This window comes from Cervus elaphus, chromosome 18 (assembly GCF_910594005.1).
Source record: "Cervus elaphus chromosome 18, mCerEla1.1, whole genome shotgun sequence".
Lineage (NCBI taxonomy): Eukaryota > Metazoa > Chordata > Mammalia > Artiodactyla > Cervidae > Cervus > Cervus elaphus.
In genome coordinates, this window is record NC_057832.1 from 97752385 (window position 1) to 97775921 (window position 23537).

The following is a 23537-nucleotide window of genomic DNA, read 5'->3' on the forward strand; positions in this document are numbered from 1 at the left end:
ACGGTAAAGAATCTGCCTGCAGTGCAGGAGACCCAGGTTCATTCCCCGGTTCTGGAGGATCCCCTGGAGGAGGGCATGGCAAGCCATTCCAGTATTCTTGCCTGGAGAATCCCATGGACAGAGGAGCCTGGGGGGCTACAATGGTTGCAAAGAGTCAGACATGACCGAGTGACTAACAACAGAAAAGCAGAACTTTTCAGATTCTTAATGCACTCCATTTTACTTGTTTACAAGTAGATATTGCTAATAGCTACCATCTATTAATACCTACTGGGTGCCAGGCCACAAATCACTTTTTGTATACATTCCTAGTTCTTACAATAATTGTACAAGTTACTTACTACTAATCTCCACCAACATAGACTCTGAGAAATTTAAATAAAGTCATTCAAGACCTAGTAAATAGAAGAGCCAGAATTTGGACTCCAGTTCACATAGCTCCAACGCCTGTCCCTATTCAAATAAAATGTTCACTCATTCATTTATATATACTAGACTCCTTAAAAAATAATCAGGGACTTCCCTGGTGGTGTCGTGGCTGAGACTCCATGCTCCCAATGCAGGGAGCGTAGTTTCGATCCCTGGTCAGAGAACTAGATCCCCCATGCCACAACTAACCATTCTGCATGCCACAACTAAGACCCAGCACACCCAAATAAATAAATAACTTTTTTAAAAAACTTAATCAGCTACTCTGTTTTTTGAGATCCCTCTGACCCAATGGTGATTCAAAAAGGAAGGATCAAAAATCTTCATCTTCAGATATATTTGTCTTTGAAGTTTAATGAAGCCACAGCTTTTAGGCTTCTACTATTTAGAAGTTAGAAGGCAGAGCTGTCACTTGTCTTAGAGGCCAAATGCTCATATCAGGATTTCACCATAAATTTTGTTTTATGTGATATGGTTTGATCCATATTTTAACTGGACACCTAGTATAGATTCATGTTATAAGTGAAATTATTTTATAGATAGGTAAATACTATCAAGTATATTTCTGCATTTTTTCAAGAAAACATTTTATGAAAAACATTTTTTTAAATTTTTTCAGATTAAATGTGGGATTTTAAAGGATTGTAATAAGCACAAATTGGTTTAACAGAGAAAAGAAACCAGAATAAGGGAGACAGAAGAGGAAGAGAAGGAAAAAGAAGGGATATGCTCCTCACAGCTAGAAAAGAAATGCCTGGATTGTAGAAAATTTTTTTAATTTTATTTTCATAAAAGTCTTAAAATTAAAAAAAAAAACTCTTGAAATGTAGATGATGCAAATAAATAGGGAACAATAAATATATAAAAATAAAACATGTAAAACATAAGAGCATGTATTGGAGTGCTAATTCATTATGGAGTTCATTAAATTAACTTGCATTTTCATGGCATAAAAAAGTGGTAGCCAACCTGCACAGTTAATATGTATTATATTCACTGAATTGTCAACAGAAAGAGCCCAAACAATAAAAAGCAGCTGTAATATTCTATAGCAAGCTGTTTATGCAAGACTTTATGATACCAAGAACATGACATAACAATCTCCAATGCATTCTTATAGAGATCTGACGCCCTCCTGTTTGCCTTCAGACACTCCGGGCCAAGCACAATGTCTTCCCAGTTTATTGTCCAGAAGCTATGTGATCAGGAAGGCAGCTCCCCTGTCCTGCAGAGAGACCCGAAGAGCTTTGGATCCAAGAGCCAAGTGTTCCAGTGAGGTTTCCTCAAGTGCAGCCACTGCCATCTGAAACTGCCAAGCCCTCGGATGTGCACTTGACAGAGTGTTCGGAGGGTGATAAACAGATCTTTCCCTTGATTTGCCATCTGTGGATTTGAAAGCTGTTAAGGCACTTTTCAGTCTTTATTTCCATGATGCTCCTGATCTCATTTTGCTAGTCAGATGCACTCCCTAATCTATTATCCAGTTCTATGGAGAAAACTGTATGACTGCATCTCTGACTTGGCATTAGGGCAGCATTGCTCTTTTCTTGACAATACATCAGGTAAAATAAACCAGCTTGAAACTCTGGCCTTCTGGAGTGCTTCGATAATCCCTTTCATTTCTTTCTGGCTGATAGCTTACATTAAGAAAGCTGTTAATACATTTGAGTAGAATTTGGGTTCTCAATTCAACCCGGACTGGGAATGAAAAGACATGGAGAAGAAACATGGCCTTCCTGGACAGCCTGAATCAATAAGTTGTTACCCTTTGCCAGATGCAGCTCCAATATGAATGGCTTCGTTTCCATTCACCTTTGCAGTCTGAGCCCAGATGACCACTGTCACAGGAGCTGTAGGATTACACTCACAGCTGAACACTGGCAAGACCCACTCATGTTCAATAACCTTTGCCTTTTTTCATTTGTTGGTTTTCTGAAAGACAACATGGTGCTGATCCTAACTATATGAGACCCAAAGGGAAAGAGCAGCTCTTATTTTCCTTGGGGCTTTCACCTTGGTTTCTTTTATCAGTGAGAATGTGCGCCCCAGCTCAGCTGGCTCTGTAAGTGATTTTTCCAGTGGTAGCGACAGAGTCATTCAATCAATTCAATCCACATTTACAGAGCAGGACTGTTCTCTTTGCCCAGGACTGTTTTGGAAGCCTCAATGATAATGAACCAAACCCAGTTCCTGGCTTTGTAGAGCTTTCATTCAAGGGGGTGGGATGGGAGGAGACAGACAGAAATGCATGTAAGCAAATAAGATTGTGGTACAATGTTTGCAATGGGTGACAGCAGGGCTTCTTAATTTTGGCACCAGTGACATTTGGGGTTTTTTGTTTGTATTTTTAATATTTATTTTTATTTCTTTATTTGGATGCACCAAGCATTCATTGTGCCATGCAAGACCTCCCATCTTCATTGCAGCACGCAAACTCTTAGTTGAGGCATATGGGATCTAATTTCTAGGCTAGGGTTTGAACTTGGGCTCCCTACATTGGGAGCTCAGAGTCTTAGCCACGAGACCACCAGAGAAGTCCCACTAGTGACATTTTGGAAGAGGTAAGACCTTGCTGTGGGGAGTGTGTATGATAGGCTATTTAGCATTAACATTGACTGTCATCCACTCCCACCCAGACATGACAGTCAAAAATGTCTGCAGACATTGGTAAATATTTCTTGGGGGACAAAATTTGAGAGCCACTAGGTATAGGGATAGGCTTCCCTGGTAGCTCAGACAGTAAAGAATCTGCCTACAGTGTGGGAGACCTAGGTTTGATCCCTGGGTCAGGAAGATCCCCTGGAGGAGGGCATGGCAACCCACTCCAGTATTCTTGCCTGGGAAATCCCATGGACAGAGGAGCCTGGCAGGCTATGGTTCTTGGGGTCACAAAGAGTCTGCACAGCTGAGCAACTAACACATTGACTTTTCACTTCACAGGATAAAGACAGCCGACCTGGAGAGGGGAGGGAGAGAAGCGGCTGCTTCTCAAGATAGGAGATTCTTCAGCTGAGACTTAAAAGGTGAGGAAGAGATACTTTTAGGAAGATTTAGAGGAAGAATATTTACAGTAGAGCAAATAGCCAGAGGCTCCAAGATAGGAGTGATCTGACTCAAGTTCCCTCCCACACTGAAGCCACCAGTAAATTTCTCCCATAATAAAACCTACAGGGAAGAGACACCAAAGACAGAGCAATCAGAGACACAATTCCTGTCCATACCTGATAGAACTGAAATTCCAGAACCTCTTTCCTAAATGTGCACATGTACTATTCACACAACTAGAGAACTACTGATGGATTTGGTACAACACTAGTGTTAAAATGTGACCTTCCGGGCATTCTAGCTTGTAAAAACCAAGTTGTCTGTGGCATGTCTTAGTGCTTGGTTTGGTTTGGTTTGGTTTTTCTTTTCTGTTTCACCCTTTCTGTTCTAAAATGGTTAAGTCTAGGACCTGGGAATCTAGATATAATCCTAACTGCTAGCAACATGACCAGCATCACAGAGCTGACACTTCCCAGTTTTGCCATCTGACTCTAAATCATGGGGGTTACAGTAGACTTTTTTCCCCAAAGATCCTTCCTGAGCAGAAAGTTCTGGGATTGATTTGTAAATTAGTGCTAAGTAATGTTTTGGCCTCAATGTGTGAATGCTGTTAAATATAATCATAGCAATTTTAGAATTAAAGGACTGTATGTATTCCAAATATTGCGAGTTTCACCAGCCCATGGATGCAAATACAGTCATATTTCCATTCATGCCTGAATTGCTAGGGCTCAAGACTCCTTTGAAGCCTCCCTCATATTATTTCAGGGGAACGATCAGATGTCACTCTTCACATCCAATAAGGACAAAAACCAACCACTTCAGTTCCTCACTCCAGCCTTTTTGCAAGGCCTCTCCTCAAAGCCAGGTGGAAACCTGACCCACCACCATGACCTCCAGGGCCACCATGACATCACCAACCTTCTGGAGCCATCCTCTCCCCTGATGCTCTGCCCCTCTCCACTGTGCTTGGCTAGGGGCATCAGGAGGATCCAGAGTGTCAATCTACCCTGTGGTCCACATAGTGAGGAGAGGAAGATGGACGCTCACCTGGCTTCTAATGTTACCTGGGCCCTACAGTTCTTTCCTGCCCAAACGTATAGTCTTTCACAGGCAAACTAGACTCCATGCTTCCCTCTATTCTCAGCTCTTTCTCCAGCTCTATCCAGGCACTTATGAACAAAACAGATCCTTCCTTTTCCTTCTGAAACAGAAGCGTTGATGACCCTCATCTCAGGCAACAACATCCCCATAGGAGTGACCAGCCTGATGATGCTTGAGGCTGGACTTCACGAGGAAGACCTGCCAGGTGAAGATGGATGGGAGCCTTTGGTTTTAAGGACATCAGTACCAACATCAGTTGGTTGTTAACATATTTTTGTTGTTATTTTTTTTTTAAACAGAGGAAAATCAAACAAAAGTTTAATAATGTATATATGGGAATATGTGTGTGCTAAGTCACTTCATTTGTGTCTGACTCTGTGCCACCCTGTGGACTATAGCTTGCCAGGCTTCTCTGTCCGTGGAATTCTCCAGGCAAGAATACTGGAGTGGGCAGCCATTCCCTTCTCCAGGGGATTTCCCGACCCAGGGATTAAACCTGGGTCTCCACCATTGCCAACAGATTCTTTATCATCTGAGCCACCAGAGCTAGGGTAATCATTCTGGTAAGCCTGCCCAAATATGGCAAATATGCCTGTCCCCAGTGTGATAAAGTCATCTCTTAGACAGCTGATTTGAAACTATTACTCCATTTAAACTTCAGTTTTCCTAATCAATGTAGAAACTTTTAGCCTGTGAATTCTGAAAGATTGATTCTATAATCCTATATGACTTCTACCACATAGGATATCAACTGCCCTAAGCAGGGTAGCCTTGAGATATATGTGGGTTTTGCTAAATAAATTTGGATTGAATAAACCATGCCTTTCTAATATACATAAAAATCTTTCTATGTTGGATTTTTCCACAGCTAGATCTTCTGTAATCTTGAGAAGTTTTATTTCCTTGGAATTAATATGCCTCCATGATAACAGCAAACTTCAGAAAAACTTCACCTGAAAATGAATGTCCAACTAGCTTCAGCAGCAGTCTTCTGTACATAATTCAGTAGGAGAGAAAGAAAGCCTCAACATTCTGCAAGCCCATAGAAATCCAAGCTGCTTAAATCTTTCATAAATGCTATGTGCATGAACTCTGGAGTGCTTGCCAGCAGCAAGTTCAAACACTGGTTGCCTTGGACATTCCTAGAAGACTTTCCCTTAATTATCAGTCAGGGCACTGTGACATTAATTTAAGCAAGAGATGACAGTAGCTGGACTAATAAAATAATAGCAGAGAGGGGTACAAAGAACAGACTGGGAAGCTCATCAGGAGATGAAATGAACATGGCTATATCCAAGAACATGAATGGGTGGGGAACAAGGGAAAGAGAAGAGATAATGACAACGCCCAGATTTCTGGCTTCAATGTGAGAAAGAATGCTGCCATTTTTTATTAAACATAGGAAATGAAGCAGAGCTGGAGAGAAATACGGCTGATTAAACACTAAGCTATAGTTACAAAATGATTAAGTATATGGAAGGGAATATGTTTTTGATTTTAAAATGCTTATCATAGTCTGATTTAAGAGAAAATATTTGTATTTACCATCTTACACTTTTGATCCTGCATTATTTTCAGAACTCTTCCTCCAAAGTTTTTCATATGTCTTTATAAGGCGTCAAATAATATCATCAGCAAGGGAGGGAAGTCATTCAATGAAGAGGAAACTTTTATTAAAACATCATAAATGTTCACTTAATCAACAAGAATTTATTGAATGTCAAGTATGAGCCAAGTACTGTTCTGGGTTAAGAAACCTAGATAATAATATCTAATATGTAAGAAGCACTGACCACCATGCTAGGGGCTTGACCTGCCATGAACAATCCCCACCTCACAACCCTGTGAGAACACTGTGATGGCAACAGCCGTCCTTACAGATGACGAAACAGAGGCGGTGACATGCTGGGTAACATAGACAAGCAGGGAGTCAGGATCCAACACGGTGACTACAGAGCCACCCTGCATGGCCTTTGGAGGACAGACCCGTAAACAATTTTCAAGCTGATATAATTACCCCTGTGCTTGTTCACCTCAAATCTCACAGAACTGCCATTCTCAGGCTTCCAACCTCCTGATTCAGGACTCCTGATACGCTGTTATCACTTGCCCTGCCCCTCACACGGCCTGTAATCGTAGCTATCACTTGTTTTCAGTCATCTGATTAGAGAGCAACATTGAGTTTTCCAGCTTGTAAGCTAGGTTCCTTTCCTTTCTCCTGTTTCCTGAGTTTTTGCCTTGAATGCTTGACTTTTCCTTGGGGAGAAGTTCCCAATTCCATTCCTGGCACAAGTTAAACCCCGTAATGTCTCAGAGTGTGTGTGTGTTTCAACATTAGGGAAACAAACATTGAAAGTGGAGGTTCCGCTTGGTACAGCTACACTGCAGTGACAGCCAGCCAACTCGAGGGACTTCCCATCTTCACTTAAATATAGCCCAGGCTTCTCCCCTCTCGATACCCCAACAAGATTTAGCACTTAGCACAAAACACTGCACCTTCAGTTTGCACTCTGAGATTGCTGAGGAAGTCAATTCACCTGCAAACTCCATGTGACAAAGAGCAGAGATACAGAGCAGCTGTTGGGAAGAAATGACCTTAGAACCAAGTGCTGTGCTGTGCTTAGCCACTCAGTCGTGTCCAACTCTTTGCGACCCCAAGGACTGTGTCCTGCCAGGCTCCTCTGTCCGTGGGGATTCTCCAGGCCAGAATACTGGAGTGGGTTTCCATGCCCTCCTCCAGGGAATCTTCCCAACCCAGGGATCTAACCCAGGTCTCCCACATTGCAGGCAGATTCTTTATCATCCAAGCCACCAGGGAAGCTCATGAATACTGGATTGGGTAGCCTATCTCTTCTCCAGGAGATCTTCCTGACCCAGGAATCAAACCCAGGTCTCCTGCATTGCAAGTGGATTCTTTACCAGCTGAACTGGGCCAGGTGGTAAATCAAAAAGGAAGCTCCTTAAAATCCCACCACCTTTCCCAAAGTCCAGGATGCACTGTCCTGTATGACAAACAGCTCAGAGTGTTCGGTGAAAGAGGATCACTGAGGTGGCAGAAGGGCATCCACCCCAGAAACTCTAAGAATTTGGCAGCCCCCGCCTGGCCCTACTGCTCTATCTGCCACTCTCTTCCCTGCCCAAGTCTGAATTCCAAACCTTCAGAGCTGCATTCATTGCTTCCTGGGTGATATGGGTACAGTGAACCAAGGCGATGCCAGCATCCTTCACAAGGCTCTTGTAGGGACCAAGACCAGCATGGCAGTCAGAGAGATGGAGAGTAAAGTCACTGGGGATTCTAACCCACGGGGGAAATCCCACTGAGGTCCAGTCCAGGTCCTCTGAGCCTGCACAACTAGCCTAGAACAACTCCACTTCATTGAGGGTCCTCTGGCCATAACATATCAGACTGAAGAGGATATTTAAAGTTTCCCAAGGAAGAGTGTAAGCACCAGTCATGAACTCTCAACAAATACTAGCTGGGTAAATGAGAAATGAGTGACTATCCTATACGAACAGGCAATGAATCAGAGAGACACTATGGCTGTAGGAGTCCCATGGACCGTTGGCATCCCCACACATGTAATTCACCATTTCCACCCTGGAAAAAGCTACAGGGCTCTGCAGTCCTGGCAAGAAAACTCTTGAGTAGAATGGGAGAATCCCTAACCCTGTTAATGTTAGACCCAGGATAAAAATAAAATAAGCTCTTAAAAAAAATATATGAGGGTCCCTGGTAGATCTACAGAGGCAGAATTACTTTCTCTGCTTTTGAGACAAACCCACAGGAGCACAATGCCTGAATTCTGAAGCCACACCACAAAGATGCTGATCCTTGTGAAATTTGGAGTGTTGCAGGGGAAAAAAAAGCAAGAATTTAGACTAGTTGCATTCATGAAGATCCAAATCTGTAAATATACTGATATAGATTGATATACTGTCCTTTTACTTGTTTTTTTTTTTTAATCCACATTTATAATGTTTTATCTCCCAAGCCCCTCTGAGTAGGAAATTGGCTAAAAAAATTGTTGGCTCAGTACAGGAGAGTGTTCTAACCCTGTGAAATATCATGAAGAGAATCCCGTTGTAAAGGAGTAACCTCTGGTTCAGCATTCAGGCCATAGTCGAATGGTGATCTGTCCTAGATGCTTTTCAGAGTTCTAGTAATTTGGGTGTGAAGTGAGAGTGAAAGTGAAGTCGCTCAGTCGTGTCTGATTCTTTGTGACTCCATGGACTCTAGCCTTCCAGGCTCCTCCGTCCATGGAATTTTCCAGGCAAGAGTACTGGGGTGGATTGCCATTTCCTTCTCCAGGGATTCTTTCCAACCCAAGGATTGAACCCGGGTCTCCCACATTGCAGGCAGACACTTTATCACCAGGGAAGACCTTCTGAGCCACCAGGGAAGACCGTGAAGTGAGAATAACTGACTCCTAAGATTCCAAGGGAGCAACGAAGGATGAGATGGTTGGATAGCATCACCAATTCAATGGACATGAGGACTCTGAGCAATCTCTGGGAAACAGTGAAGGACAGGGAAGCATGGCGTGCTGCAGTCCATGGGGTCTCAAAGAGCTGGACACATCTTAGCAACTAAACAAAACCAACAGGATTCCTTCCAATTCTAATGTACATGAGGAATAATTTTTATCACAAAAGCATCCAAAAGTAAAGTGATGAGTGACTATTCCCTAGTCACACAGTCAACACTCCAACTCCTAGAATACAACCATCCCTGGTATCTATCAGGGACTGGTTCCAGGACCTTGCAGATAGCAACATTTTCAGACACTCAAGTCCCTTAGACAAAATGGTATAGGATTTGCATGTAACCTAAGCACATCCTCCTGTGCACTTTAAGTCATCTCTAAATTACTGATAATACCTAATACAATATAAATATTAAGTTGCCTGCAAGTTTTGGTTTTTGGAACTTTCGGAAATTTTTTTTCTAAATATTTTCAACCTGAGGAACCCACACACACAGAAGGCTGAGTGTCCTTCCCACTGGCTGATTTTTAGCATCACCAGTAAACTCGATTTCATGACACCAGGAGGACACCGGCCCTGGCTCTGAGACATTCCCTTTGGTGTCACAGATAATAGGCACAAATAAAAGGCTCAACATCTGATGGATATACCTTCCCTTAACTCAGGAAGATGATCCATTTAATCTAAGTTCTACTTTAGACTGGGACTGTTTCATAAACTTCTCAAAGTCAATATAAAGAGTATCTCAAAGTTAACATAGTAGAACACTCTAGATCTGTATGTTCCAGTACTTGGGATGATTGGATTAAACTAATAATTTCATTGCTGGCCTCATAACCAAACATAATGGCTGCACTTACTTGCCTGAGCAGGTCTCATACTTAAACCAAGAGATAAAGAAGAATTTTTTTCCTGTCGTAAAGATCCCAACCTTACATAATGGTCTCTCTTGCATAATAGTCACACCCCTATTTTTGGAATGGCAGAGCCAGCATAAAAAAGTGTTATGATTACACAAATAAACACAGCACTTTAGAGGTGTTTTTAAGGACAAGGAAACATTTTCAAGCTCATTACTACTTGTCTGCTTTTTAATTTTTATTTTATATGGGAGTTGATTAACAATGTTGTGTTAGTTTCAGATGTACAACAAAGGGATTCAATTACACATACACCTGTAACTAATCTTTTTCAAATTCTTTTCCCATTTAGTTATTACAGAGTATTGAGCAGAGTTCCCTATGCTATCCAGTAGGTCCTTGCTGGTTATTTATTTTAAATACAGCCGTGTTATTACTACTTTTCAAATAGCAACACTAGGCAGAGGTTCTAAAGGCCTTGCTTCACTGCTTTTGAAACTATTGCAACAGTGACCCAACAGACTGCAGTCACATATCTTACCTAAACATAGAATTTCCCAGGAAGTCTAAGGTTATCTGGGTCAAGTTCATAAGGTATTTGATTCCGAGCCAGATAACACAGCTTTTGGCTTATATGAGCACACTAGGACCTGGTGTTCTCTTTTAACTGAGACATAAAAACCAAGGTAATAACCTACTTATATTCATTGTCAACTTTTCATATCATTGCAGCCAAAGCAATGAAAACCACTTCCAACCTGCCTGCTGCTATTAATAAACACAGTGAACTTTGATGTAAATGTCAGACATGTTCACTTTAGGCTGCTGGTCAAATTTGCATGAGGATAATTAAATTCTGAGTTTCCACATCCCCTCTGTAAATTCAACAGACATGATATATTTCTCTTCTGGTACTAAGCCATGGTTGACTATTGCTCTGATGGACTCAATGCCTGTAATTTTTCAACTCACTGGATGTTGAAGGGTATAAGAAGTGTACAGAGGGACATGAATGCATGTAACTCAAAGCTTGATGCCACCACTGAGATGTTACACTAACCCACATTCCTCCCAACAACGCCCTCTGCTACAACTGGCTCATTTCTCCACATACCCAGTGACCTTCAGTCAATTTCTCCTCCCTAAACACCTTCACTGGTTAGAGCTACGCTAATATGGTAGTCACTAGCCACATGTGGTTGTTGAACACTTGAAATGTCACTAGTCTAAATTAAGATACTCTATAAATGTAAAGCTATTGTCATTTTAGTCACTCAGTTGTGTCTGACTCTTGTGATCCCATGAACTGTAGCCCGCCAGGCTCTTCTGTCCATGGGATTCCCCAGGCAAGAATACTGGAGTGGGCTGCCATTTACTTCTTCAAGGGATCTTCCTGACCCAGGGATCGAACCCACGTCTCTTGCATTGGCAGGTGGATTCTTTAACACTGAGCCATGAGGGAAGCCCAAAATGTAAAATTACACACCAGATTTTGAGGACTTAGTATTTTTTAAAAATGTGAAAAAGCTCATTATTAATTTTCATATTGATTACCTGTTGAAATAAAAATATCTTTTACATATTAGTGTTAGTCACTCAGTCATGTCCAATTCTCTGTGACCCCACAGACTGTAACCCACCAGGCTCCTCTGTCCAAGGAATTTTCCAGGCACAAATCCTGGAGTGGGTTGCCATTCCCTTCTCCAGAGGATCTTCCTGACCCAGGGATCTCCTGCAATGCAGGAAGATTCTTTACTGTATAAGCTACAGGGAAGTCCATTTTACATGTTAAGTTAAATAAAATATATATGCTAGAAATTTAAAATTTTCTACATGTGTGGCTCCCATTATATTTCTACTGGATAATGTTGAATTAGATAATTTTAGGCTCTAACTCAATTCCACTGAGCCTTCAATTAGACATAGTTGCATCTTCTAATTTTATGTCTCAATTTCTCTCTTTTTCAATCCTTTTGTCTTTCTATACTGAATCTTGGATAATTTCTCATATTTATCTTTCAAATCACTGACTCTTCACTGGGTCTAATCTGTTAATCCATCCATTTCATTAGTTTGTTTCATTCTGACATTTTTTAATACAGTTTTATTTGTTGTATTTTCACACAAGATTTCACCTAGGTTAGAAAAGGCTGGGAACTGTTAGGCAGTGCTACTAATGCTTTCCACATGCATACTCCAGGACCTAGCTATTCCACTCCTAGATACAAACTGATAGAAATGGATAAATAATAACCAAAAACTGGAAATTACCCAAACACCCATCAGCAATAGAACAGATAAATAAAGTATGGTTTATTTATACAATAGAATTCTATATTAAATAACAAGAAGCAAACTACAAAAAAAGAAAAATATAAATGAATTTCATATTTTTATTATTTCCATATTTTGAGAGTTAAAGATCATATGCAAAACAGTATGTACTATATAAATTCATTTATAATGTTTATAAAAACAGGCAACGCTAAATATAGTGTTAGAATTCAGGATAGCGTTTGCCCTTGGAGTGGGGAGATTACCTGGAGGAGCACATGAAGGGGCTTCTAAGATGTTGATAATGTTCTGTTCCTTAAACTGAAGACTGGTTACGTAGTACATTTAATTTGTGAAAATTCATAAGGTTATGCACTTACAATTTGTATACTTTGCTATGCATGCTACTTTAAGAATATTGTAAACTCAAACCTCTCATCCGATTATTAAAACAAGACATTTGTGGTTAAAATCCTTTCTCTTTGAGTTTTTTTTTTTTTTTTTACCACTCAGCCTACGTCCTCTCCCTCTTCATCTCCAAAAAGGAAAAGAAGAACGATCATCAATGGCTAATAGCAGCTGCAGAAGCAATGCCAAAAGCCGGTTTCACGCTCAGGAGAGAACGCTGCGTCTCCTCCTCGTGGTTTCGGGTGCTCTACACGATCAGAGAAACTTCTCCAGTAACGAACTATAGAAATGATCCCTGAAAGTATAGTCTTCTCTCTTTGAGTTTTTAATTTCAAATAATAATCTCTATTTCCAGAATCTCACTGTTTCTTTTTCAAATTCTGCCTAATCCTTTTTAATAGCTTCCTATCCCTTCTCCACACTTTTAATGAAAGTTTCTTTTATTCCTATAAACTCTTCAAGGATCCTCAGTTTATTTTCTGACTCTGATCATTCTTCTACCAAGGTCCTTGGGACATCTGATTCTATCGTTTTCTGTTTCTACTTAATGACTTGTGTACCCTGTGTAGTTGGTAATTTTTTATTGTGAGCTCAGATAGGGCTATTCACAATCTCTGAAGATTCTAAAGAACTTTAGCTCTGTGTGCATTCCTCCAAAGGGAATCCTCACCTGATCCTGCCTGGCATTCTGAGTCTCTACCACACTGAAATCATCTTAATTCCCTTGAGGTTTCCTGGACAGCATATGTATTAGAGATAATGTAAATTTAAACCCTAAACCCTCATGAGGTCTAAATTCTCAGGAGAGAGACTTTCTGTTCCTCTGTTCCCAGCCCAGGCTGGAACAAACAACTTTTTGTAGCAACTTTCTCTGCCAGATGGATGGTTCTGGTCCATCTTTTCACTGGGTGTGCAGATCGTCAAGACTCCTGGCTTTTTCAGGCTCTTATTAAATTCCCACCTTATAGTGCCCATGACCTTGTCTCCCATCCCACAACAGACGACCCTCACTCACCCACCGCTATACAGCACCATTTCATCCCACTAAGGCTCTGGGTTTCTCGAATCTCCAGGTACCCACAAGGCAGTCTAGAGTTCTCACTTACCACCATGACGTCAGCTCTCTCTTCAATTTTCAGCCCCTATGAATTTACCTTAAATTTTGATGAGCTTGGCTACAACATTTATATGCTATCCAACATTTTCAGTGTGTATAATTAGAAGTTTCTCAAAACAGTCTGTGATGATACCAGAGGCAGAAGACCACCAGGCCTTCCGTGTCTGATGCTTAAAGGCTAGTGAGAAAATACAGCTGTCACTGCCTCTCCGAAGCCCCCACTCTGTTATCTCCTGGCTTGACTGTATCTGAATTTTATAGAACTAAAGAAATGTTTAAAGTTAACTGAAATAAGCTGGCAGGTCAACCAAACGCATTTCCAAAATACGCTCCCACCTACCACATTGTGGACTTGCTAAAAGGCCACCCAACAGACATAACTTTGCTACTCCTTTATTTAAAAGAACAATATACAGATGACATGATCCTCTACATAGAAAACCCTAAAGACTCTTCCAGAAAATTACTAGAACTAATCAATGAATATAGTAAAGTTGCAGGATATAAAATTAACACACAGAAATCCCTTGCACTCCTATATACTAACAATGAAAAAACAGAGAAATTAAGGAAACAATACCATTCACCATTGCAACAAAAAGAATAAAATACTTAGGAGTATATCTACCTAAAGAAACAAAAGACCTATACATAGAAAACTATAAAACTCTGATGAAAGAAATCAAAGAGGACACAAACAGATGGAGAAACATACCGTGCTCATGGATTGGAAGAATCAATATTGTCAAAATGGCTATTCTACCCAAAGCAATCTATAGATTCAATGCAATCCCTATCAAGCTACCAACGGTATTTTTCACAGAACTAGAACAAATAATTTCACAATTTGTATGGAAATACAAAAAATCTCGAATAGCCAAAGTAATCTTGAGAAAGAAGAATGGAACTGGAGGAATCAACCTGCCTGACTTCAGACTCTACTACAAAGCCACAATCATCAAGACAGTATAGTACTGGCACAAAGACAGAAATATAAATCAATGGAACAGAATAGAAAGCCCAGAGATAAATCCACGAACCTATGGACACCTTATCTTTGACAAAGGAGGCAAGGATATACAATGGAAAAAAGACAACCTCTTTAACAAGTGGTGCTGGGAAAACTGGTCAACCACTTGTAAAAGAATGAAACTAGAATACTTTCTAACACCATACACAAAAATAAACTCAAAATGGATTAAAGATCTAAATGTAAGACCAGAAACTATAAAACTCCTAGAGGAGAACATAGGCAAAACACTCTCCGACATAAATCACAGCAAGATCCTCTATGACCCACCTCCCAGAATATTGGAAATAAAAGCAAAACTAAACAAATGGGACCTAATGAAACTTAAAAGCTTTTGCACTACAAAGGAAACTATAAGTAAGATGAAAAGACAGCCCTCAGATTGGGAGAAAATAATAGCAAATGAAGAAACAGACAAAGGATTAATCTCAAAAATATACAAGCAACTCCTGAAGCTCAATTACAGAAAAATAAATGACCCAATCAAAAAATGGGCCAAAGGACTAAACAGACATTTCTCCAAAGAAGACACACAGATGACTAACAAACACATGAAAAGATGCTCAACATCACTCATTATCAGAGAAATGCAAATCAAAACCACAATGAGGTACCATTACACGCCAGTCAGGATGGCTGCTATCCAAAAGTCTATAAGCAATAAATGCTGGAGAGGGTGTGGAGAAAAGGAAACCCTCTTACACTGTTGGTGGGAATGCAAACTAGTACAGCCGCTATGGAAAACAGTGCGGAGATTTCTTAAAAAATTGGAAATAGAACTGCCATATGACCCGGCAATACCACTTCTGGGCATACACACTGAGGAAACCAGATCTGAAAGAGACACGTGCACCCCAATGTTCATCGCAGCACTGTTTATAATAGCCAGGACATGGAAGCAACCTAGATGCCCATCAGCAGATGAATGGATAAGGAAGCTGTGGTACATATACACCATGGAATATTACTCAGCCGTTAAAAAGAATTCATTTGAATCAGTTCTAATGAGATGGATGAAACTGGAGCCCATTATACAGAGTAAAGTAAGCCAGAAAGATAAAGAACATTACAGCATACTAACACATGTATATGGAATTTAGAAAGATGGTAATGATAACCCTATATGCAAAACAGAAAAAGAGACACAGAAGTACAGAACAGACTTTTGAACTCTGTGGGAGAAGGTGAGGGTGGGATGTTTTGAAAGAACAGCATGTATATTATCTATGGTGAAACAGATCACCAGCCCAGGTGGGATGCATGAGACAAGTGCTCGGGCCTGGTGCACTGGGAAGACCCAGAGGAGTCAGGTGGAGAGGGAGGTGGGAGGGGGGATTGGGATGGGGAATACGTGTAACTCTATGGCTGATTCATATCAATGTATGACAAAACCCACTGAAATGTTGTGAAGTAATTAGCCTCCAACTAATAAAAAAAAAATAAAAATAAATAAATAAATAAAAGAACAATATAATTCAGAAACCATTCACTTATACAACAAGCATTCACCAAGAACCTACTCTTTGCTAGACACAGTACAAAGGGCCAGACATACAAAAGTGAAACATGAACGTGATCTTCAAATGGTTTAGCAAGATGATCTAAGTTTTTTTTTTTTTTTCTTAAATGCAAACTGATCAATAAGTAGAGATTGTCTAGAGCAGGGGTCCACAACCATGGACCGGTACCAGTTTATAGCCCTTTAGGAACCAGGTTGCATAGCAGGAGGTGAGCAGCAGGTGAGTGACAGAAGCTTCGTCGGCACTTAGAGTCACTCCCCATCGCTCACGTTACCACCTGAGCTCCGCCTCCTGAGATCAGCCTCCGAATTAGATTCTCATAGGAGTGTGAACACTACTGTGAACTGCACATATGAGGAATCTAGCTTGGGAATCTAGCTTATAAAAATCATCCCAAAATCATCCCCTACCTCCCATCCATGTAAAATTGTCTTCCATGAACCTGGTCCCCAGTGCCAGAAAGGTTGGGGACGGCTGGTACCGTATTAAGAATCTGAGGGCAGGAGGGAGGTGGGAGGGGGGTTCAGGATGGGGAACACATGTAAATCCATGGCTGATTCATGTCAATGTATGGCAAAAACCACTACAATATTGTAATTAGCCTCCAACTAATAAAAATAAATGAAAAAAAAAAAAAGAATCTGAGGACAAGTCAAAGTTCAGCAGGTAACAGTGCTCCATGAACAATGTGAATGTCACCATGCCGTGTTCCTGCTTCAGCACCACTAACTGCCTCCCATCATCCCTAGACTAGGATCCAGACAGACGTCTCCATGGTCACCAAGGCCGTACAAGATGCTGCCCTGCCTGTCTTCATCTCACACCCTCTTCTTACTCACTCTAGTCTCCCTACACGGCTTCCTCCTGTTCTCCAAAGACACCAATTCATTCTTATCTTAAGCTCATTTGCATATACCCTTGCTTTCATCTAGAAAACTCTTTTCTCAGATCTTTATATGGATCCACATCTCACCATCTGGGTCTCAGCTCACATGAGAGACCCTTTGAAAAGGCCCTTCCCTGACCACCCAGTCAAAAGAAATCCCACCACTATTTTATTTATCTATCACATCACCCTTTTCTGTTTTCTTCACACTACATATCAGTAGCAAATTATCTAGTTTTTAAATGGATTTTCTCATCAAGGCCATATTTTGCTTTCCTTGTATTCTCTAAGTGTACATAGTATAGGCAGTGGATGCTCCATTCACTTATGAGAATAAACAAATAAGTGGTTAAGGATGTCTGCAAGTGTGGAAAATAAGACAGTGGCTTTCACTCATGCCACCTAATTGCATCCCAGGAAAGAAGACAAGTAGCAAAAAATTCCAATTAAGTGCAACACATGCCATAAGGTTCAGTAATGGCCGGGGGAGGGGGGGGGGCGGTAATGAACTCTGTTGGGAGCAAGGGTGGGAGACAGGCCAAGAAACCATCCCAGAAAAGGCAGCTTACAAGAGACCCTAAAGAATCAGTGGGCAGTTACCGGCTGCACAAGGTGGAGAAAAGCATCCAGACTGAAAAAGAGTACATCCAGTGGCAGGCAGGTGAGGGGCTCCTGCCTCCTTCAGGCTGTCACCCTAAACTCAGGGAAGGCAGAGCCCCCCAAAGAGTGCAAGTCCAGAGGTGGCCAGGGTAGCAAAACACCGAAGTTCTGTTGCAGACTTGCTGCCAGGTGACTAAATGATTTTTAAACCAGCCATTTCCCCTCTTGTCCTCAGTTCAGCATCGGCTCCAAAAGTCTGTGATTTTTTCCTATTGTTCGCTCCAGCACACATTCTAAAATTGCCAATACTGAAACTGAAACTTTTACATTCCGATGGCTGGTTTTTGCTGCTTTATTTTCGTTACTTTTGTTTTTTAATGATTAAGACAGAGTCTGCAGAACACGCGCGTGCCACTTTATTGCTTGACTGTGACTCTATGTAGAAATCAATTATGGAAGGCAGCTCTGAACTAGTGGAAATTCTAAAGCCTTGTGCACACCATCTGTGGCCAGTCAGCCCAGCCAGGATAAGGACGGGACACTTCTGTGATTCCCACACCATTGAGCTTCTCAACGTGAGCTCTGCAGACCATCCATTCCGTATCACCTAAAGTCTTTGTGAAAAATTCAGGTTTCTGGGTCCAGTTATCCACCACTCCCCCAGACCCTACTGAATTAGGATCTCTCATGAGTGGGGCTCAGAAATCTGCCCTGTTAATAATAAGAATGTCAAGGTAATTCTTTCTTTACACACCCTCCAGTAGAGAGCCCCTACCTCTCAGCTTCACTCTGTTCTGTGGCAAAATCAAAATGCTAGCAGCAGCAGCAGCGAGCATTTACAGCATGTGTATTCTGGGCGATGATCTGCAACAGACTTCTCCGGCTGATTTCTTTTCTTGCCTCAACAGTGTTTAATAACTTGCTCATGTTCATAACACAGTCAGTTGGAAGAGTCAGAATTTGAGTCCATATTTCTCTGAGCCCAGATGCTGTGTTCTCAGTCACTCCCTAGACCGCAGCAGGATGCAAAGCTTAAGGGCTGCAGCCCTGGCATCCGCTTCCATGACTCCAAATGCTAGCTGCCCCATTTACTAGCTGTGTGCCCACGGGCAAGTTCTTTAGCCTAGTTTTTCCTCTTGTGCTGCGTGCTAAGTCGCTTTAGTCATGTCCAACGCTTTGCAATGCTATGGACTGTAGCCCACCAGGCTGCCTCTGTCTACGGGATTCTCCAGGCAAGAATACTGGAGTGGGTTGCCATGCCCTCCTCCAGGGGGATCTTCCTGACCCAGGGATCAAACCCCCATTTCTTATGTCTCCTGCATTGGCAGGCAGGTTCTTTACCTCCAGCACCACCTGGGAAGCTTGTCCCTATTTGTAATGGTGGGACTAATAAGCACTCCTGCCTCCTAAAGGGCTTGTTGGTGAAGAATAATTGAAGTGATTCATGTAGTGTTTAGAAAGGAACCCAGCACATCACAAGCACTAGCCGTTACAATCCAGCTTCCCCTCTCCCCTGCCTTCGGGCTCCGTGGTGGCTGTCACTGGTCTCTAAGGAGCTCTCTGGCAAGCATGAGGAGACAGATCTGAAGACAATCTATCCCCTCTGCTGGAAAACAATCCATAACACATGCTCCACTAACAGTGGGTCGGTAATGTGGTCTTTGGAGATAAAGGACTGCACATTATTTGAACTTAAACATTCAAAGGGCATCAACTCCTTTCTACACAGAACACTTGCAGACCTGCCGCTGCTTTTTCTTTCATGCTTCCTAATGGTTCTGTCTGTCATTATGAACCTCTCAGTTCTGCTTCAACAAAGCACAAAGGGATTCCATCCTTTAATCCTCAAAATAGTTTGTCTTTATAGTTTGGCAGGTAAGAGTTGGTTGCAGCAGTAACTCCTGCAGCCCGGCTCTCATTATGCCAAGAACGGCAATGTGTTGCTGCATCAAAGTGTGAGTGATAACAAATGCTTTCAGGTGGTGAGAACTGCGTTCTATCACCTGCCTTCCAAGTGCCCTCTTGACACGGAAGAACTTGCTTGACTACCATCAGTCATCATTAGGAGCAAATGGTGCTACCTGTCTGGGTGACATCTCAGTCAAGAAAGCAAGCCTCGTCCTTAGACCGTCAGCTACTGCAAAACTGAAACAGAGAAATACATCCAAGACTTCCTTTCTTCCATGGCAAAAATTATTCTGTCATGTTTTTTACTAAATCTCCTAAGGAGGTACTTAAAATTATTCATTTTTCTTTCTAAATGAAACTATTTTTATAGTCATGCATAGAATTTTAAATAAGCCACTATTTATGACCATAGATATTTCAAGAGCTCAGAGAAAGGAGAGTCAGCATAAAAAGCAGGCTTGTCACACTATCCTCATGCAAATCCAGGGGTATGCATGTGAGCTTCCAGACCCATCCCAAAGGCTCTGCCCAGAGATGAAGGAGATGAGGTATGTGAGGTGCACAAGGCACAAGCCCTTGCAGACCCCAGACCACACAGCAAACTGACTCCCCCTTTGGAAGATCCAATCCACTAAGCAACACCAACATGGCAGGACCCAGGCAAACAGGCAGCTCACTCCTGGACAGGATGCCTTTTGTTGCACCAAGCTGAGACCTCTCTCTCTCTGAAAGGGGCCAAAGCTTTCTCAGATGCAGAACACTTTAAATAAATAGGGAAAAGATACAGGTCCCCTAAGAATCTGATCTTTAATCAATAAATTAATCAAGTTTGAAAACTTCTTAGAAATATCCAACTCCAGACAGTAAATGCTTGGTTTTTGGCAATGGAATATTACTCTGTCGTTAAAAAGAATGAAATGAGGCCATTTGCAGCAACATGGATGGACTGAGAGAGCATCATACTGAGTGAAGTCAGTCAGACAGAGAAAGAAAAATATCATATGACATCAGTTACATGTGGAATCTAAAATTTTAAAATGATACAACTGAATTTAACAAAACAGAAAGAGATTCAGAAAATAAACTCATGGTTGCCAGGGGGAAGGGATAGTTAAGGACTTTGAGAAGGTCATGTACACACTGCTATATTTCAAGTGGATAACCAACAAGGACCTATTATACAGCACATGGAACTCTGCTCAATGTTATGTGCCAACTTGGATGGGAGGAGTGTTTAGGGAGAATGAATACATGTATATGAATGGCTGGTCCCTTCGTTGTTCACCTGAAACTATCACATTGTTCATGGGCTATACCCCAATACAAAATGTTTTTAGTATTAAAAAATATATATATATATATAACATTTTTTTAAATGGTTAGTTTCAGTGAAAGCCAACACAGGTATGGTCAACTACAAATTGGACTGTACAAGGACTAAATCATGTGCTTCAAGCTGCTGACTTTCAACTCTCCCTGAAAGGAGGTCAGAGTGCAGAGCAGAAATGAGGCACTCTGCTCTGGGAAAAACTGGCAGGACAGGTCTTCAGATTGTTAAGATATTTCTAGGAACCAATTTTATGAGCCTAATTCTTGTATCTCCTCATAGCTAGAAAAGCATTAAAATCCTTCACAATGACTGCTCCTTGTGACTGGCAGAAACCTTCTGCAAAATATGTGTGTGTGTGTGTGTGTAGGTGTGGGTGTGGGTGTGCGTGCGCGCGCATGCGCTCACTTGATTGCATGTACTCCCCCTTCACTAAAACCACATATATACTGACCTTGCTCCATCTCTTTGGGACTTTTTCTCAGAGCTATCTGAGGTACTCTCTCCCATGCTATAGTCTTCATTTTGCCCCAAATATAACTCAATTCACAACTCTCACATTGTGCTTTTTTTTTTTTTTAAGTCAGCAGTAACTACACCCAAAGAAGATGCCTGCTCTAGCTGTCTTCCATAACCTGCCGTGAGGCTAGTCAGTTTGACCTGAGATCCAATACTACAGTGATGGTGTTTCTAGCCTGGGAGGGTGTCCAGTATAAGCCAAAGCTTGAGTGGTAAAAACTCTGTAATCAAAAGACTTGCATAAAAGAAGGAACCTCCTCAGAAGTTTATTTTAATGGATAGTGACCTATAATTTTCTAAAACACCAAATAAGTTCCAAGGACCAATACTGAATCTATGCCACTATTTCAACAAAAGCAGCTGAGCAAAATATGACCCACATCATGTAATAAAATTCTTTCACTAGAAGCCTCCATCCTAGAGAAGTAAACTGTCTGAATTAGAAGTTTTTTCTGCACAAACCAGTTACAAAGTTCAAGAGTGTTTCTTAAGCTTTAAGATTCAAGTTTTTAACTTTGCAAACCACATCCAAGACACATGGCACTTCTGCATTACTGTTTAATTTTTTTTCTATTTTGGTTAAGAGGACAATAGAAAAAGTTCTAGCATTCTTGTTCTCTTGGTTACATTTGTATAAAGTTCGGATTGCCAGTTGCTCAAATAATAAGTGACAAGACAGAATTCTTTAACCCACTAAATTTCCTTAAACCTAAGGCTAAATCTTGAATACATTATTGAATTATTTAATATCTTGATGGCTAGCAAACTGACAGCTACACATTTGTCATGCTTTATTTTTTTGGTTGGGGTTTCTTTTTATATTTTTTTTTTTGCACTTTATTTTTTACTGCAGGTTTACTTGGCAATGACAATGAACAGTAAATTCTGTAAACTTGCATCAAGTTTAAGAATAAAGAACCATTCAAAACATTTAATTTTTAAAATTAGAAGAACTTTGCTATCCCAAAAGTCCCTAGACCAACAGGACTGAGGTTTCCCTCTGTCCTCCAACTTCACGTGTTTCCACTGCTCCCTAGAGCCACCCAGTTTCTGCACATAAAACACATGAAAATACAAAAACTTATGCCTCTTCCCTAACCAGGGCACAAACTGCAATAATAAGTCAAAGAATTATTGCAAAATGTTATGAATAAAGCAATCATATTACAAAAAGGGCTCTTATGAAATGAATGGAATTAAAATCAAGGAAAACATTTACAGAATTGAAGAAACTGAAGTCCAGATGCTGAACTTCTAACTAGAGCAGATTCCCACTGCAACCACTCAGACAAGGAGCAAAGACCATGGGTTCCTCCAAGAATCTGCTTTCTAGACTAAGTTCCTGATGTGAAGCCTCTTGCTGTCCTCTTTGTCATCAAGCCACATAGCCCTCAGGTCCCAGCCATAGGACTGTGTGGGTCTAATTCTAGTCCTCAACCCCCAAGGGAAGGAAGCCTCTTCCCTTCCAGACCCCTGGGTTTCAGGCCACGTGACAGTAACCTCACAGTTACCTTCTTCGCTCTTACTGAAGTTATCCATGGGTCGTAGGCTAGGAAGACCAGGTCATAACTATGACCTCCAGAGAAGTGCCACCTGCCCAAAGGGGGTTGGGAATTACCCCTAACTTAGGGCGAAGCTGTCCCTAGCTTATGATGCAAGGATATAAAATCCCCACTTCCTTGCTTCAAGACAGAACAGACTCAGTGCAAAGGATGCTACAGAGCGATCACAGGATCAGGCTGACACTAGGCTTCATCTGTAACTACATTCTTTCTCCTGAGAATGCGCTTCAATAAATCACTTGCCTAAGAATCCCCATCTAGGGAACTTGACCTAACTCTGTGCTCCTCCACAAGTGTTCCAAGCTGGCCTCCTGGCTCAGACCCCCGAACTGTCCGAAGGCCTGCATGGACTGTCTTTATCCAGAGCCCATCAACATGAAATCCAGTGCTGAGACAAGTCAGGAAGAGCCCCCCTGCCCTTTTCAGCTTAGAAGTCCACCCTTCCCCTGGGAAAAGCACTGAT

The 23537-nt window shown here is 41.4% G+C and overlaps 1 protein-coding gene and 1 non-coding gene across 5 annotated transcripts in view; both read right to left on the reverse strand.

The window, feature by feature from the left end:
• The window catches only part of GRM8 (glutamate metabotropic receptor 8), an 834842-nt gene that overhangs the window by 774819 nt on the left and 36486 nt on the right, over positions 1-23537 (reverse strand). The window lies entirely within an intron of this gene.
• LOC122675047 lies at positions 12702-12916 on the reverse strand. The gene has a single exon (XR_006335197.1). It is a non-coding gene; the product is annotated as a small nucleolar RNA U3 (small nucleolar RNA).